Here is a 19,486-nt window from a genome sequence, read left to right on the forward strand (position 1 = left end):
ATCACATGTAATTAGACACTAGAAATAAGTATAGTATAGAAATAAGTTAGACACTATAGTATAAGTCTTGTACAAAGATAAGTTAGATATTAGTATAGAATTTATCTAATTAAATTCAAGAGTAATAATAGACTAATAATAAATGTGATGATTGTTAAATGATAATATTAATAGATTAGTAATCAATTATATGTACACACTACACATCATAGTATTACTATCGTACATATTACATATGTTAAGGTAGATGAAACTTGACTAACTAATAATAAGTCATGTAGGTATAATGTATATATCGTACGACTATTAATCTATTATCTAGATTCTAATATAGTAGTACATAACTAGAAAAATGATTGTGTGAAATTGTAGATATAGAACAATTTTTGTAGTTATAACTTATAAACTACACATAACTTAATACTAGTACTTAGTAATTATTAATTTTAATGACTCAATACAAACAATTAAACTTAGTGTTTAGAAAAACTAGAATTTTTTTTAAATAATTAAATTTAGGGTTTTGGAAAAAAAAACCCAAAACTGCACAATTAGCCAAGCCCAAAAAGCACCCTAGCCCATTTCGACCGAAACGACGTTGTTCGGGTGATATAAAATGGCGTCGTTTAGGTTGTAAGTTTAGTGCCTCAGCCCAATGCCCATTAATTAAAATGGTGCTATTTTCTTCCACCTAAACGAAGTCATTTTGTGCCTCCATATATAACCCTAACCCCTTTATGTCGCTCGAAACCCATTTCTTTTCGTCGTCGCTTGAAACCCTCTCTCCTTCACTCACTAACCACTACTGTCCCTAGCTGTTGGATCCTCCTCGTCTAATTGCTCTCCGTTAGCCCATCATCTATCTCTTTTCTGACCTGTATGCAATTTGTTTAATTTGAATACTTCAATCTATCTCTCTCTCTCTCTCTCTCTCTCTCTCTAGATCAATATTTCTCTCTCAGGTCTTATTTGATTTGAGTGTTATTTGTTGGTTTTAGGTGATGAAGGTGGATTCAGATTTTTTTATTGTTCAAAATATGGTTGGTTTTAGGCGAGATATGTGTGTGTCTAAAATGTATGTATATGTGTATTTCCGACTCCGCACTGGTTCCGCTCTGATAAATCAGAGTCAAAGTTGAATCGGAGCCTATGTAAGTCGGATTCAGAATCAGAGTTTGGATTCGAACTCCAAAAAAGTCAAGTCAGAGTCGGATTTAGGGGATACCCACTCTAATTGAGTTGATGCTCAGACCTAAAGGTCGTACTTGAGCCTCATGCTCTTTTGGTATGTTCTTTATTTCATCCTTTTATGTGTTTTTTTAAAATATTTCTTACATTATTGGTAAAAGGGGAGATTATTTATTGTGTATTAAATAGAGATCATTTTATTTCTTGTTCATATAACCAAATTCTTATGTGTAAGTCCCACTTACCAAGTAGATTTTACAAATTGCAACAAAAAATAGACTGAAAAAAATTGTAATAGAATTTTAGGTATTGGGTGGGATAGTCATGGTCTTCAAATTTCTCTTGGTGGAATGGAGAATTGGGATTAAGGAATCTAAACACCTTTGTCATCGAGAATATTGATGAAGTCCATTTGGGACAGTTTCATTGAGAAGATCAAGCATAGATTAGCTCGTTGAAAGGGCTGTACTTGTCGAAATGTGGCATTAACACTTTGCTTATGAGTACACTTTCCAAATTTACCTATATATATCGTCCATTTTTGTGGCGCCCCCAATCCCCCTTATAACAATACACGGGGATCAAGACACCAGGATGGTGACAACACAGTCACATATCCCAACAAAGTGCCAGTGTGTGTACTTGCAACGGTGTACAAATAAAATCACGCAGCGGATAGTCAACTAAGTACCAGAATTTAAAATACAAATTAAATATCAGTAGAGGTTTAAAAGCAGTTATACAGTCATCCCAAAATAAAATTTAACACATGCCCCGAAGATACGATAAGCAAAATAAAATAATAATAACAAGTGATCCCAGATCACTCCTTTGGCGGAGCCGTCTCCTCAGGCTCGCCCTCCTCCTCCTCATCTGCATCAAAAATCTGCGTTACCACAGAAGGGTACCGCAGGTAAGTATAACCCAAATAATCCTCAAGAAATAAAATGCATTTAATGCAACCAACATGCATGCATATGATGAAATATGCATTTTTCTCAAAACATCATTTTTCCCGAAAATGACAATTTTCCAACACACGCCAAAATCTCATTGGCCCAAAATATCCGTAAAATATTTTCCCAGAAAATGATTTACACAAAATCCACGCACACTATTTTCCCAGAAAATAGCCAATTTAATCCTTTATTAACCTATGCACCATGGCCTCCCCTAGGGACCATCCGCACATCCTGGCTTCGTAGCGATGTTCATTTCCGCGCCCAGCGCGTACATGGCCGAACACCCACTACGCACAAGCGATGCCCAGTTCCGCGCCCAACGCGTACATGGCCAGACATCCTCTAGTCCCCGCCAGCAGAAGGACCACGGAGTTGGCACGAATCTCTTGTCCGATCCCATCATCGCCTAGCGACAATCCAGGGGACGTTACTCAGTTTATTCAGCTCCCGAGTAACCAGAGGAGCTCCATCGAGATAATGCCCCATCTCGGCTTGGGGTCGTGATACACACGCACCCAAAAATATTCTCACATAAAATCATAATTTCCAATTCACACATGAGCATGAATGCACAACACGAAAACCCAGTTTTCTTTACAAATATGATCATGCATGAAATAATGAGATGCACAGGTACCAACACCAATCCACAACCATCAATAACCAAACCAATCAACTCCAACCAAACACTCCAACCAACAAACCATCTGACTCCCGTACTCCTCGGACTCAGTCCGGCAAAACCAACAATAGATTAAATACAGTAAAATGTGTTAGTGCAAAAATACATTAAATTCACAAGAATTCTTTGGAGAAATACTTACAGTGCAATATAATAATTTTCGGAGGATCACGAAGCTGCAAGTGGTGATGTCTGAGCAACACCACAGTGTAAAATACACTGTGGCCGTGGGTCACAGATACCCACTTTTCAACGAGGACAAGCGAAGACCAAAAAATTGTAGGGTAGGGCCTAGAGAGGTCGGTGAACCCAATGGTGGTGGTGGTTTGCCGTGGGTGGCGGCGCAAGGAGTGGTTTTAGGTCAAAAATGCACAAATCGGAAATGGGCTTGGTGGGGCTTCACCGGTGACGGATCGGAGCCGGGGTTGGGTCCATTGGGTTGCCAAGAGGTCGGGGATGAAGTGGTAGGAAGATGGTGGCCAATGGCGGTGCGACGGCGGCGCAACGGCGGAAAGAGTGCCGCGGCTTCGTGGGCTTCGTGGGGGCTAACGGCGGCACGAACAGAGGTGATATTGGTGGGGTAGGACGGCCGGCGGCAGGGGAATGCAAGGGACCGGGCGGTGTCGACCACCGCCGACGGACAGCGACGCTGGGAGGGGACGTTAGAAACGGGCGGAGGAGAGGAGAGAGAGAGATCGCGTGGGAGAGAAGAAACCGAAGGAAAATTAGAAGAAAAAGAAAAAATGGAGGAAAAGAAAAGGAGAGGAAAGAAAAAGAGGGGAAAAGAAATGAGGTCCAATCCTCATAACTTGGGTCACAAAAATGATCCAACGGAAACGATTTTAAAACCACAAGTTAAATAAAATAATTTAAACGTAATGGTAAAGTCAAATTGAAATAATTAAATCCCACGGTAATTAATTTAAATATTAAATGTAATTTAAATGCGTAACAATAAATAAATATTAAGAAAGCACATAAAAATAATTTTCACCAAATTAAAATCATAGAAATAAACTCACTAAAAATCCAACCAATTTTAAAATAAGAGAATAAATTTTTGATTACATAAAAATAATTCCTTCAGTAAAAATACACTAAAATACGGGGTGTTACATTCTCCCCTCTTGAATAAAATTTCGTCCTCGAAATTGGCAAGGTCAACATTAAGACTAAGACAGGAATAAGATTCAACTAAGAGCAGACTTAAGAACATACCGCCAAAATAGTTCGGTAAGGCCACTATAAGCAACAAGTCCAACCTTCTCTACGATCTGAAAAGGGCCAACATATCTTGGCTAAGTTTTCCTTTCTTACCAAAGCGCTTAACGCCTTCCATAGGAGAGACTTTGAAATAAACCCAGTCACCTACTTCAAAGGATAAGTCTCTTCTTCTCGTATCTGCATAACTCTTATGGCGACTTTGCGCTTCCACCATTTTAGTCCTTATAAACTGAACTTGATCATTCATTTCTTGAATTAACTCAGGCCCAAACGATTTGCTCTCGCCAACTTCATCCCAACACAAGGGCGATCTACACTTCATTCCATACAAAACTTCATACGGGGCCATCTGAATGGAGGAATGAAAACTATTATTATAAGAGAACTCAATAAGCGGCAAGTGATTCTCCCAACTTCCTTGAAATTCCATGACACAAGACCGCAACATATCCTCCAGGGTCTGAATAGTACGCTCTGTTTGACCATCCGTCTGGGGGTGATACGCAGAACTAAACTTCAACTTAGTGCCTAAGGCTGCCTGCAAACTCTTCCAAAAATGGGACGTAAACCGCGGGTCCCGATCCAACACGATACTCTTGGGTACTCCATGCAAACGCATTATCTCCTTGCCATATAATCGAGTCAACTTACCCAAAGAGTCAGTATTATTAATGGGCAAGAAATAAGCACTCTTGATCAACCAATCAACAATCACCCAAATTGAGTTCTTCCCACTAGGAGTCCTCGGCAAACCTACCACAAAATCCATAGAGATATCATCCCACTTCCACTCAGGAATAGGGAGAGGTTGAGGTCTACCTTGATGCTCAGCCTTAACTTGACGGCACGTGGCACTTTCCTCAATGAACATGGCATATCCAACATACTCGTATTAGTCTCCTAGTGGCACATCACGACCAGTACTCCTAAGGTGACTATACTATCCAAAATCTCATTTCCTCGAGAACCTTAATACCACATCCAGAAAATTCCAATGATCAATAGCCCTTACAATACTATATGCCAACCTCAATCAACTACTATGCTACAACTTCTAAACCTCCATTGAATTCTACTTTTGGTAACCTAATGGCTACTTCCAAAGTTAACCATCAATAACAAATTGCACAACCAAATGATTAATCTTCAATTACAAGTATCTTGTCAAAATTCAAGTCACCACTAATTCCTCAAAAAAATAACACAATCTGAACTCCTGACTACAACAAAAATGCAACGCTTCTGCTGCACACTCTGATATTCGCCACATGCATAAAACTTATGTCCTCGTGAAATTAACACCATCGAGTACAAGGTGGCTCCATTCCTACTAACCAAAACTCTTATCACAATTTGGTAGAAAAATACTCTCTCCCAAAACCACGAGTTATAACTCAAATTCCTCAATTAACTCCTGCTGCCTTGATCAAAATCAAATTCCATAAACTACATTCATGATCATAGACAGAAACCCAATATCAAACAACCTTAGCATCCCAAATTGGAAATAAGCACTCTCAACCCAAAATACACTCATCTCATCTAAGATAAGAAACATACTTTAAAAGACTCAATTCCAACCTAGCGAACCAAAAAGAGCGCCTAGAGACTTCTACCTAACAACCTAAACCCCAAAGCTCATCATCTACATTATGAACAACATCTAATCTAGCTATGACTAAACTCACTACGAACCACCATTGAGTACACCAAAACATAATCGAAACCATCTTGGTAACTCGCCCACCTATTTCTACTCCTCCAAGCTAGCATTAACACAACTAATTCCTTCAATAGGATATCACTATTAAACCTCAGGGCAAACCATACCGATCAAGTCTTCAATCTACCAAAAGCCATTGCAAAGCACCCAAGGATCCTAGTATTTTATCAACCCACATACTCGATCATATTATCCACTGTTGATGCCTAAGCTTCAACTTCGAAGATATTTTCTTACACCATACATGATGTCCCAACAATCTCTCTTCAAGTTAAATAACAATGTCCTTAATTCAACCAATTGGATGCTCAATCTCCAAAAGAAAATATAGCCTCAAGAATTTAAATTCTTAGGTAACCTCAAGTCACAATTAATTCCTAAAAATAATCACAATAACTATTATCAACCATAATTCCATTAAGTAACCCACTCGACTACACACTTCGATCAACTCGCCAAAACTTCTAAGCCAAGGTCTCGTGACTTAGTACTATTGTGTGGACTCCTCTTCAACACTTACCAAAGTCACTTTCTCTAAACCAAAATAAGACTAGAACCTATACCCTCCGAAATGCATACACACCATTTCTACGCATCAATCTCAATGCACCTCAGCCAAACCAATAATCCTCAAAACGTGCAAGTGATCATCCTTACCATTTCCATCACTAAACCTATATCCTCGAAATCAGCAAAAATCATTTCCTAAATCCGCACCATCTATTATCCTTAAAATTGATATGAATTAAATCTTTAACCTATCACTGTAACATCAAGCTAAAAACAATTATTTAACCAAACTAGATCAACATCTTCAATCCCCAGAAAATAAACAAACTAGATCATTACCTTCCATCTCCAAGAAAATTCACGCCTGAAAAAATTTCTCATATCAGTAACTCAACTCTGTAATTCTAAAACCTTAACCCAGATAAAAATCATTTTCCAAAATTCTCAAGATCGATGATCTTAAATCTAAAATATTCACATTATAAAACTTATAAATCTCAAATCTCAAATGTTATCAAATTGCTTATCTAGGTCGACTCGATCGAAAACTTCTAATCTAAGTAATCCCATAATTGCTTGTTGAACCTACCACCTTAAATCTCATAACTTATTTCCTAAAAACTATGGATCCTCAAATCTTAGATGAACTTCTCATAAATCTAACACTGACATTCGTTTAACTTACAACCTCCTACCCATAGACTCACTACATAAATTCTACAGAACCTAAAACCTCAATTATTCTAAGCAATTAAAAACTATTCCCCTCCTTAGTAGCAACTTGAGTTCCTACTCCAAAAGAGTTCACTCAGACCATCATCTTCGAGCCTCGATACTAAAACAAACCAATGACCAAGAGTTCAGGCCTACTACACCAAATGTTCAAGCCTAACAATGGCCTTCTCAGTCGTATCACCTTCCTGTCATAGCACAACCCTTAACCCGCCTTTCAATTTCGAACAAAACAAAATAAAATAAAATTTCATAAATAAAATAACATACGACAAAATGCATAAAACCAATGAAGTGTTCACAATAAAATAATTAAAATAATAAAATAACATACCATAAAATATAACAATAAAATAAATAAATAAACAAGTAGTATACAATAACTAAACAAAACCAATAAAAACCACATATTTTAAATTAAATAATGTCAAATCAGAACTTAGAAAAATTTTCTAGTACCTCACCATTTTCCTGCCAAAAGCAATCCTCAACCCTGCTTAAATCCAGATAAAACCAAACTCAACCAAAAGTAAACTCCAACTAAACCAATAGCATAAATAAAATCAAATAACTTAAATTAACATAAAATAAAATAACAATAAACTCATAATATAAAATAAATAACTTAACTTACCCCACTTCAACAAAAATTTATTATTTTAAAATAATAAAAATAATTTTCTGGTACTATCCTAAGGGACATGTGGTTTTACCCAGAGCCGAACTGCTCTGATACCACCTGTGGCGCCCCCAATCCCCCTTATAAAAATATACGGGGATCAAGACACCAGGATGGTGACAACACGGTCACATATCCCAACAAAGTGCCAGTGTGTGTACTTGCAACGGTGTATAAATAAAATCACGCAGCGGATAGTCAACTAAGTACCAGAATTTAAAATACAAATTAAATATCAGTAGAGGTTTAAAAGCAGTTATACAGTCAACCCAAAATAAAATTTAACACATGTCCCGAAGATACGATAAGCAAAATAAAATAATAATAACAAGTGATCCCAGATCACTCCTCGGGCGGAGCCGTCTCCTTAGGCTCGCCCTCCTCCTCCTCATCTGCATCAAAAATCTGCGTTACCACAAAAGGGTACCACAGGTAAGTATAACCCAAATAATCCTCAAGAAATAAAATGCATTTAATGCAACCAACATGCATGCATATGATGAAATATGCATTTTTCTCAAAACATCATTTTTCCCGAAAATGACAATTTTCCAACACACGCCAAAATCTCATTGGCCCAAAATATCCGTAAAACATTTTCTCAGAAAATGATTTACACAAAATCCACGCACACTATTTTCCCAGAAAATAGCCAATTTAATCCTTTATTAACCTATGCACCATGGCCTCCCCTAGGGACCATCCGCACGTCCTGGCTTCGTAGCGATGTTCAGTTCCGCGCCCAGCGCGTACATGGCCGAACACCCACTACGCACAAGCGATGCCCAGTTCCGCGCCCAGCGCGTACATGGCCAGACATCCTCTAGTCCCCGCCAGCAGAAGGACCACGGAGTCGGCACGAATCTCTCGTCCGATCCCATCATCGCCCAGCAACAATCCAGGGGACGTTACTCAGTTTATTCAGCTCCCGAGTAACCAGAGGAGCTCCACCGAGATAATGCCCCATCTCGGCTTGGGGTGGTGATACACACGCACCCAAAAATATTCTCACATAAAATCATAATTTCCAATTCACACATGAGCATGAATGCACAACACGAAAACCCAGTTTTCTTTACAAACATGATCATGCATGAAATAATGAGATGCACAGGTACCAACACCAATCCACAACCATCAATAACCAAACCAATCAACTCCAACCAAACACTCCAACCAACAAACCATCTGACTCCCGTACTCCTCGGACTCAGTCCGGCAAAACCAACAATAGATTAAATACAGTAAAATGTGTTAGTGCAAAAATACATTAAATTCACAAGAATTCTTTGGAGAAATACTTACAATGCAATATAATAATTTCCGGAGGATCACGAAGCTGCAAATGGTGATGTCTGAGCAACACCACAGTGTAAAATACACTGTGGCCGTGGGTCACAGATACCCACTTTTCAACGAGGACAAACGAAGACCCAAAAATGGTAGGGTAGGGCTTAGAGAGGTCGGTGAAGCCAATGGTGGTGGTGGTTTGCCGTGGGTGGCGGCGCAAGGGGTGGTTTTAGGCCAAAAATGCACAAATCGGAAATGGGCTTGGTGGGGCTTCACTGGTGACGGATCTGAGCCGGGGTTGGGTCCATTGGGTTGCCAAGAGGTCGGGGATGAAGTGGTAGGAAGATGGTGGCCAATGGCGGTGCGACGGCGGCGCAACGGCGGAAAGAGTGCCGCGGCTTCGTGGGCTTCGTGGGGGCTAACGACGGCACGAACAGAGGTGATATTGGTGGGGTAGGACGGCCGGCGGCAGGGGAATGCAAGGGACCGGGCGGTGTCGACCACCGCCAACGGACAGCGGCGCTGGGAGGGGACGTTAGAAACGGGCGGAGGAGAGGAGAGAGAGAGATCGCGCGGGAGAGAAGAAACCGAAGGAAAATAAGAAGAAAAAGAAAAAAGGGAGGAAAAGAAAAGGAGAGGAAAGAAAAATAGGGGAAAAGAAATGAGGTCCAATCCTCATAACTTGGGTCACAAAAATGATCCAACGGAAACGATTTTAAAACCACAAGTTAAATAAAATAATTTAAACGTAATGGTAAAGTCAAATTGAAATAATTAAATCCCACGGTAATTAATTTAAATATTAAAAGCAATTTAAATGTATAACAATAAATAAATATTAAGAAAGCACATAAAAATAATTTTCACCAAATTAAAATCATAGAAATAAACTCACTAAAAATCCAACCAATTTTAAAATAAGAGAATAAATTTTTGATTACATAAAAATAATTCCTTCAGTAAAAATACATTAAAATACGGGGTGTTACAATTTTTCCCTACTAGTGTGGTCAAACATATAGAGAGGCTGCAACGAGATGGGATAGGAGAATAATTCAAATTTTACCTCGTAAATTGAACCAAGTATGCTCCCTGATTTTTTAGGGAGGTTTGGATATCTGTAGTTTTCTTGTATTCACAACATACTTTACTTGGAAAATGGTTATGAGATATGAAAATGGTTTGGATGATCCCTCTCTCTCTCTCTCTCTCTCTCTCTGTGTGATGGCCAATTCCGGCGCTTCCCATCGAGTCATTTCTTTGTGATCTTTATTTTTTAGTAATGGGTTATTTGGGGCGGTTATTGGTGGACTCAAAGAATTTCATTTTCTCAAGAGAGGATGAAAATTATCTTAGAATTACATAGAGGAGTAGAAAAGTCAGAAAATATATCTCTTTGGAAGGGGTAATGGTGGAATGGTTGGTTGACACATTATAGGCTTGCATCCATTTCAAAAACAATAAGAATTTTTATGAATCAAGTAAGGATGGTAATTGTGCATTTGTGGCACAATGATGCACGAATTTTTATAGTCGATTCATGGTGGTAACAGAATATAAGGGAAGTGTAAAACAATGTTTTATCATTATATCGAAGGGAGAAAATGGGAATGACTGGCATAGTTTCTTTGTTACTCTGATTAAGATGGTTAAAATGAAGTCTTATGTGACAAGGAGTGAAAAGAGAGGTAAGGATGGTAATCGTATGGGCCGACAATGGGAGTTTTTGAATAGGCCTCATTGGAAGGATGCGAAGATGAAGGGATGTTGGAGTGTGTAAGGAGTGAATTATTGGTGATTAAGGAGAGGATTAATAATATTTTGTTGAAGATTGACATGGGTCTGGGCTTGGGACTGGAGCTGGGGAGTGCTTTTAAGGCCGACATAAATGTGGGGGCCCATAGTCAATCTAAAGCTGTTGTGCAAGAGTTGTTGTCGAGCTGCATCTCTAGGGCTTATGGGTTTTCTTTGTTGGGTGTGCCCTATAAGAGCGAGACTAGGCTTAATGAGAAAGGGAAGGAAAAAGTTGGGCCTTCTCAACTGAAGTCAGCCCAACTCATTCCGTAGTGGTTGGTCAAAGCTGCCATGGGATCTTGCGGTTGTCTTTGAATATCCATAAGGGGACATCATCCCCTCCTCCTCTAGCGTCGAGGCATACATAGTACAAGTTGCCAGCAGCTTTTGAGTAATTACACTGGCGCATTCTTGTGAGAAGAAAAGTTGTGTCGGGAATAAAATTATAGCTGTTTTATCCTCGATATATCTTTTATGGGAGTCTATTGTTACAACTCAAGTGATAGAGACTTCACAAAAGTCCTCACCAGTAGTTACGGAGCATATGCATTATGCCCAGGCATCGTTGGATGCTCCAGTGATGTTTAATGGTGTCGGAACAACACATGTCCCATTCTCCAATGTTGATGGTGAAGTAAATATTGGTTTTAAGACTTTGTCGATACATTCCTAGTCGATGGAAGGTGGCCCAAAGTAAGAGGAAATGGCAGCGTGTGAAAACACAGAGGTGGAGGTGGAGGTGGAGGTGGAGGTGGAGGTGGATGTGCCAATAAACTTGCTTTTTGTTGAGAATAAAGATGCGTTGATTCAGGCTTAGGTTCTAGATTGTTGTATGCAAGATAAGAAAGAACAAATGGGGTTAGGGGAAGTATAGAGGTTGGAGGATATACAGATGGTGCTTAGGATTGGGACTGTATAAAGTCTTGTGGGCAACAATGGAGGGAGAGCTTCGATCCAACTCATTTATTCTCCTTGCCTCCGCATTCTGAGATTGTGGTTTCACCATCGAAATGGGTGCTTAATAAAGTGAGAGAGACTCAAGATTGTGTGAGCATCTCATGTGAGGGATTTGAAGAATAATTTCAAACTTTGCTTATTGCAGTTGAGTCAGGTCGTTCTCCTTTAGCAAAATCAGCTTCAAAACATGGCAGAGAGCTAAAGAGACTTACATGCTTTTTAAATTATAATATGAAGGAAGACAATGTTAGCCAAGGTAGATCCAAGGGTAAAGCGACATAATTGTTTTTTTATAAAGCCTAAGATCTTATCCTGGAACGTTCAGGTGCTAAATGATTTCAATAAGTGTCTTTATATTAAGAATTTGTCGAGGCTATAGAAGGTAGATATTGTATATTTGCAAAAAAAACAAAATTGAGATGGATTAATAGAATTACTATTATAAGGTTGTAGGGTTGTTTATATGTGGGATGGGCGTTTCTCGCTTCTAATGGGGCGTTGGGTGGTGTGTTGGTAATGTGTGATAGGAGGGTAGTGAAGAATTTGGAGGATTGTATGGGAAAGTTTTTGGTGGCTTGTCACTTTAGAAACGTGTGGATCTTGTTGCAATATATGGTCCAAATGTTGATAGTAGTAGAAGACTGTTGTGGGAAGAGAGAGCTAGTTTGCTTAGTTGTGAGATTTTCATGGTGCGTTGGAGAGGACTTTAATGTTACTTGATTCCCAAGTGAGAAATTAGGGGATTCATCTTTTACTTTAGCTACGAGAGAGTTCTTGGAGTTTATCGTTGAGTCAAATTTTGTGGACTTACCTCTTGCGAGAGTTGTTTTTTTACTTGGTCCAACAATCAGGCTTGGTCCTAATTGGACAAATTCTTAGTATCTTCTTTGTGGGAGGCTAACTTTTCAGAGGTGTATCAAAAGAGACTTTCACGGATCTGCTCGGATTATTTTCCTATTCTCTTGGACCGTGATTGTATTCATAGGAGTCAAATATAGTCCAAGTTAAAAAAAAAGTGGCTTAAGGCTTATGGTTTCAAAGACATGGTGAAATAAAGGTGGTCATTCTACCAGTTAAGGGGTACCTCAAGTTTTATATTGGAAAAAATATTAAAGGTTCTAAAGAGGACTTGAAGACCTAGAATGTGCAAGTCTTTAGGAATGTGGATAGCCATAAATATTCTCTTCTTGAGGAGCTGCAGGGTTTGGAGAGTAGGGTGAAGGATAGAACTCTTTTGGATGAGATCTCAAGGAAAAGTATCATTGTTTCAAAACTTGAGAGGGTGATCTTGATGAAGGAGATTCCGTGGAGGCAAAAATCAAAGGCTCTCTAGTTAAAGGAATGAGATAAATGTACTATAACACTCGACATCCTATTTAAGGATTTTAAGTTATTTTTATTTTTATCATTATTATTACTAATATTTTGGAATTTTCTTCCCTTTCACGCCGCCATGGTGATTTCTTAATCTAGAAGTAGCCTAACTTGTAACTGACTTACAGGTCGAAGCCCTCATGTATGAGAGTTGCTACCAGCTGAATGAGTGAAATACCATATTTAACACCCGTGAATGAAGAGCTGACATGTATGGATTGTAGCAAACTATACAAAAAAATCGCATGCAGAGAATCACATTAATTTCTTCATGTGAAATACCTAGCCCGATCTTTTCTCCTCTCTCTATCTCTCCTCCCTCTCTCTCTAAAGTACGTTATCTCTCCTTTGAGGTTTGAAATACTCTCTCTTTCCAAGTCCCCTTTCGCCCTCTCCTCCGATTGGTTCCCCTCCCCTCTCTCTTTCTTAGTCAGTCGAAGGTTGAAAGTCGAAGCGTCTCAACTCTATGTAAGTAATTGATTAGGTGTATTGTAGGGGTTGGGTTACTTAAAGGTTTTGATTGGATGATTTTTTTGGGTGTATTATAGGGGTTGGGTGAGTGAATGTTTTGGGTATGGATTTGTTGTAATAAAGCCTTCCATTGCAAGGTTCTATCATATTGAGTTTGTGTTAATGATATTGAATTTGTTCTCTACCATTTTATAGCTATTGTTGTTGCGAGGAGTGTTGTTTTCTTTAATCAACCTCAGATTAAGGAGCACATTTATCTCTTTTATGAGAAGCGCTTAATGGAGTAGTTTGTTTGGATGCCAAATCTTGATGGTTTAGCGTTTGACAATATTGACTCTTTGAGTGCTACATGGCTTAAACAAACTTTTGAGGAGAATGAAGTTCTATAATTAGTAGGAGTGATTGCTAAAGACAAAACTCCTAATCTGGATGGTTTTATCGTGGCATTCTTTCAGCTTTGTTGGGAATGTACGTGAGGATGTTATGAAGGTATTTCATGAATTGCATTCTTTTGGCAAGTTTGAAAAGAGTCTAAATGCAACTTTCATTGAACTTATTCCTAAGAGGGCGGGGGCTTCTGATGTGAAGGATTTTCATTCCATTAGTCTAGTTGATGGGGTTTATAAAATCATTTTCCAAAGTTCTTACCAATTGCTTAAGCACAGTCATGGAGATGATTGTATTGAAATCTCATAATGCATTCATTAGAGGGAGAAAAATTCTGAATTTCATTCTAATAGCTAATGAATGTCTAGAAAGTAGAATTAAATTAGGAGAGCCAAGTATTTTATTCCAAGTTGATATGGGAAGGTTTATGATCATGTCAATTATATTGGAATCTATTCTTTATCTACTATGGAGATGTGGTTTTGGGGGAGGCAGTGTAATTGGGTTAACCATTGGTGAATGGCTCCCATGTGGATTTCTTTAATAGTTCTAGTGGATTGAGACAAAGGGATCTATTGTCTCCCTTCCTTTTTGTTATCATTATGGATGCTCTTAGTCAAATGTTGGGGCTACAATTGATGGCAGTGTTTTGACAAGTTTCTTGGTGGGAGGGTCTTATAATGGATTGATTAATGTTTTTGACATTTGGTTTGCAGATGATACATTACTTTTTTGTGATTTGAATTTAGGTCATGTGCAAACTTTGAGAGCTCTCTTGCTTTATTTTGAGGCTATGTCTGGCGTTAAGGTAAGACTTGATAAATCCGAGATGGACTCAATGGGCCCAGTGTAAAATATTAGAAGTTTGGCATACATTTTGGGCTATCAAGTTTCTTCACTATAGATAAGATACATTGGGATCCTTTTGGGGGCTACTTTTAAGGCCATAGTAGTTTGGGATGGGGTGATAGAGACTGTAAACAGAAGGCTGGCGTGATGGAATAGATTGTACTTATCTAAAGGGGGAATAGCTACCTTAATCAAAAATACTCTTTCCAATCTCCTTACTCATTTACTCTCATTGTTTTCCCTACTAATTGGTGTGGCTAACCAAATTGAATAGATGTTTTGAGACTTCTTGTAGGGAGGTATTGGGGAGGAAGCCAAGTTCCATTTGGTTAGTTAAGACAAGATTTTTACTCCACTATTGTGTTGAGGGTCGGGGGTTCGAAAGTTGAGGGCCTTCAATATAGCTCCTCTTGGGAAGTGGTTATTGAGGTGTCATCAAGAAAGTGAGTTTTTGTGAAGGGTTGTGATTGATTCCAAATATGAGAGTGCATGGAGGTTGGTGCTATAAGGAGTTAGGTACACATGGTGTGGGGATTGGCAACATATTAGGAATGGTTGGGAAGAATTTGCCAAATATGTTAGTTTCAAGGTTGGTAATGGTTCTAGGATTAGCTTTTGGCATGATTCTTGGAGCAGTAGTAGGGGCATTTGCGTTGCATTTCCAGGTCTTTTTCACATCTCTCAGAATCATAATGCTTTAGTGGTTGATGTTTTGGATTGTTCAAGTGGATCTCCACAATGGAATGCACATTTACTAGAGCAGTCAATGATTGGGAAATGGATCCAATGTATGATCTGTTTGGTATTTTTTATGGTTCAAATCTTGGCCAGGCCGAGATGGACAAGCTAGTATGGATTCATACAAATAATAAGAAGTTTACAGTTAGATCTATGTACAAGTTGTTGACTAGTCCAAATATGGTACACTCTTTTCTTTAGAAGTGTATTTGGAGGACCAAGATGCCTTTAAAGGTTGCGTTCTTTGGCCGGATAACTTCTCGAAAGTTTTGACTTTAGATAATCTTAGGAAGCGTGATTAATTGTTATGGATTAGTGTGACATGTGTAAAAAAGGTAGAAAGTTAGTGGATCATTTGTTCCTTCATTGTGAGATGGTGAGAGTGTTATGATATGAGATTTTTAATAGGATTGGAGTGGTGTGGGTGATGCCTAAGAGGGTGGTAGATCTTTTTGCTTGTTGGAGAGGTCTAAAGGGTAACTGATAAATTGCCATTGTTTGAAACATAATTCCTTTATGTCTTGTGTGGTGTATTTAATTTGAAAGGAATGACCGGTGTTTTGAAAATAAGGAACGCTCAGTGGATGAGTTTAAATGCTTTTTCCTTAATACCTTATTTCTTTGGGCTTCAGCAATTGTTTGTAATGGAACTGGTGTCTATAATTTTCTTATTTCTCTCTAGTTCCTGACTTGTAATAGGTTTCTCTATTTGTATACTTATTATATGCTAGGGCTGTGTTTATTTACTTGTTTTAATAAAACTTTCTTATCTATGTATACATATAAAATAATACATGTATGTGGAAGGCAAGAGAAATTACTTCTGTACAAAATAGATCAGGAAAGATTTCTTTTAGATCTTGCCAGGAAAAGCTCATAACAACAATAATGCCATTCCACATGTTACCATATCTCCAAGGGGTAAGGAGGTTAAGAACAATGCAAAAAAAAAAAAAAAAAAAAAAAAAAAAAAAAAAAAAAAAAAAATTCATCCTCATCATAGAGTCTGATTCCACCGCCAACTCAAAAGTGGCCAAAATATAGAATAAATGCAAATCATTCTTCAAAGTTGAAAGTTTTGCATGAGTATGCAAAGCCAGTTCCATATAATATATAGAAAATTCAGATACAAAGATAGGTTTAACTTCCAGATTTGGTTAATCATGCCTTATATATTTATGCTTAATGTAATCTGTGAAAAGGGTGATGCTACATCCACAAAGGATCCTCACCGAACAGTCAAAAAGGCTTTTTCTTTTGGTTTTTTTTTCAAACATTTTTTAAACACTTTAAACATTTTTAAAAAATACAAAAAAAAAAAAAATCATAAATTCATTAAAAAGCACTTCCTTAACCATTAAGGGGAAAAAAAAAATAGAGAATCGGTACAAAAAATCAATGACATTACTCGGTAAGAGTAGTGTTTTCCCTGTAAAAATGCCCTATGAATTTTATCCATAGCTTTTTCCGGGGATTTAAATCAGAAAAAAAATATGAAATAGGCAAAGAAGAAATGCTAATTTAATTAGAGTGAGTTTAAAAACCTAACAATATATAGCAATCTACCCTTCATACCAACCATTTTCTTTTGAATCTCAAATAGTAGATGCTAAAACTTGAGAAACAAGGGACATATGTGATATAAACTCACATGTTTATTACTTCTCTACTCTTGGATTGGATATATTTTTCTTTATGATGGATGTGTCTCTTAAAGATATAGGTAATTAGAATGGTTCATTAGATGTGTTTCTCTGTGTGAAAACATGGGATTTCTCTACAAGGGTTTTCCCAATGATCTCTTGCAAGGGACTTGATCCAAGTATTTTTTCATGGTGCATTTGGGTTGACAAACCCATTGTGAGTATGTGATATGGTGAATTTCTTCGTTGTGAACATAGGCTTTAGTTTATAATTAAGAGTAATGTTAAATACAGATATAGGATATGCAAACCTTATATATGCCATATAAAAAAGTGAGATATATCATGTAAAAGTATACATTTTTTTTTGAGTAATACTGCTCGTCATTTCAATTTTCATCATTCTCTCATTATCCTATGATATGACATTAAATGATTAGAGACTATTTATTATATTTTATTTGTAAGTTTATTATCTAATGTTACATCATGGATGATGAGAAAATGATAAAAAAATAATAATAAATAAAATTTTTCTTTTTTTTTTTTTATACGAATTCCATTTTTTTCAAATGATCAGTGTGCGATTTGCATACTTACTCTATACAAATCATTTGCACTTTCCATTGTTTATCCTTTGGTGGGCTTCATCAGCAAATCTTTGCAAATCTTTATATTTTTCTTTGTCATTTAATGATAGTCTAGGATGCGTTAAACACCCTTGCTTCAAAAGTGGTTGACAATTATCAAATTAGATCCTAAAAATCAGAACAAAATCTCACATGATCGTAAAAGATCACTACTCTAATCATCTGACTTTGTTATTTTAATAGAAACTTTTTTATTGAGATGATTTTATTTTTTCTAAGTTATAATAAATTTAATTTTTTAAGTTGAAATATATAAAATAAATTAAAATAAATTTAATTTTTTTATAAAAAATTAAAAAAATAATTAATTTTATCAATAATTAATTTAAAATAAGTTGATATGAGTTGAATTTAGTTCAATTATAAAAATCATTTTTACCTATTTTATCTGTCAAAGATTGGACATAATAAAAAAATAATAATTACTGAATTTTTTGACACATATTAAATTAATGTCATCATGGTTGATCTGAGTCGTTGGATCCATCAACTTTGGAAACCCATGTAATTATTTTTTATTAGGGTAGCCGGCTGGCAATAATGCACATAAGGAGGATTGTGTTTGGACGGAAAGAATTAGAGGAAATAATAATAATAAAAAAATGGATAAGGCCTGTCATTGCCTTGCTGGACAGAAAACACTGTAATTATCGAAACCATAAATTTTATTAATTTTTTCTTCATTATTTTATGGAATATTACCAATGTGTTTCATCTCAAACATTTTTCATTTTATTTTATTTTTTAAATTTTTTTCTAATTTCTAAAATCATATTTATGCAGGAGTTTGAAAGTGGAGGATTCCTTAATATTTTTTTTAAATTTTAGGCCCATATTCAAAATATAAAAGTAAATTAGATAGAACAAAAGTGTTTAACAGTAGTGAAGTCTTCTGAAATATTCTTTTAATAGAAATGAAAAAGTAATAAAAAAAAGTAATGATAGAATATTGAATAGTAGTAAAAAATAAGTAAAAAATAATAATAAAATAATAAATAGTAATGAGGTATTGTGAGAATACGTGAAATATTTTCAATACCCAAATTAGGCTAAGTCGTGATTCTCCAATTTCATAAGATAATTTATCGAGCAATTTCTCTGAAATCTAATCATTCTTTTAAATTTAACATGAAAGATTTGTAGTGTATAATTAACATATTATATTCAATTTTAAAAAATAATAAAATAAATAAAAATAAAAATAATACCCCTATAACTATTTTGCAATTAATTTCTCGTTCAAATGCAAGTATTCCACCTCATTTAAAATGGGTTTTAATTTTATAAAACTATCCTTTATTTCACATAAAGTTATAATAAAGCTGTAGATTAATTATTTTTCAAACATAGTGTGTATGAATTACAATTTTAGTACAACCCATTTAAGGAAAAAAACAAGGTCTACTGTAAAAAATTATTTTTAAGTGGATTTAATTTTTTTAAAAAAATACTTACACGAAATTTATGCATTCTAAATTTATGCAAATTGTTTTTTTTAATAAAGAGAAATATTTTAATCACAAAGAAATTACATAAAATAAAATCTACAAACTGACGTGGCTTGATGCAATACGTTAGATTGTAAAATTATTTTTTATGTAAAGTAGATCTAACGCATCACAAGAAGTCACAC

The sequence above is a fragment of the Juglans microcarpa x Juglans regia genome, chromosome 8D, assembly GCF_004785595.1.
Source record: "Juglans microcarpa x Juglans regia isolate MS1-56 chromosome 8D, Jm3101_v1.0, whole genome shotgun sequence".
Lineage (NCBI taxonomy): Eukaryota > Viridiplantae > Streptophyta > Magnoliopsida > Fagales > Juglandaceae > Juglans > Juglans microcarpa x Juglans regia.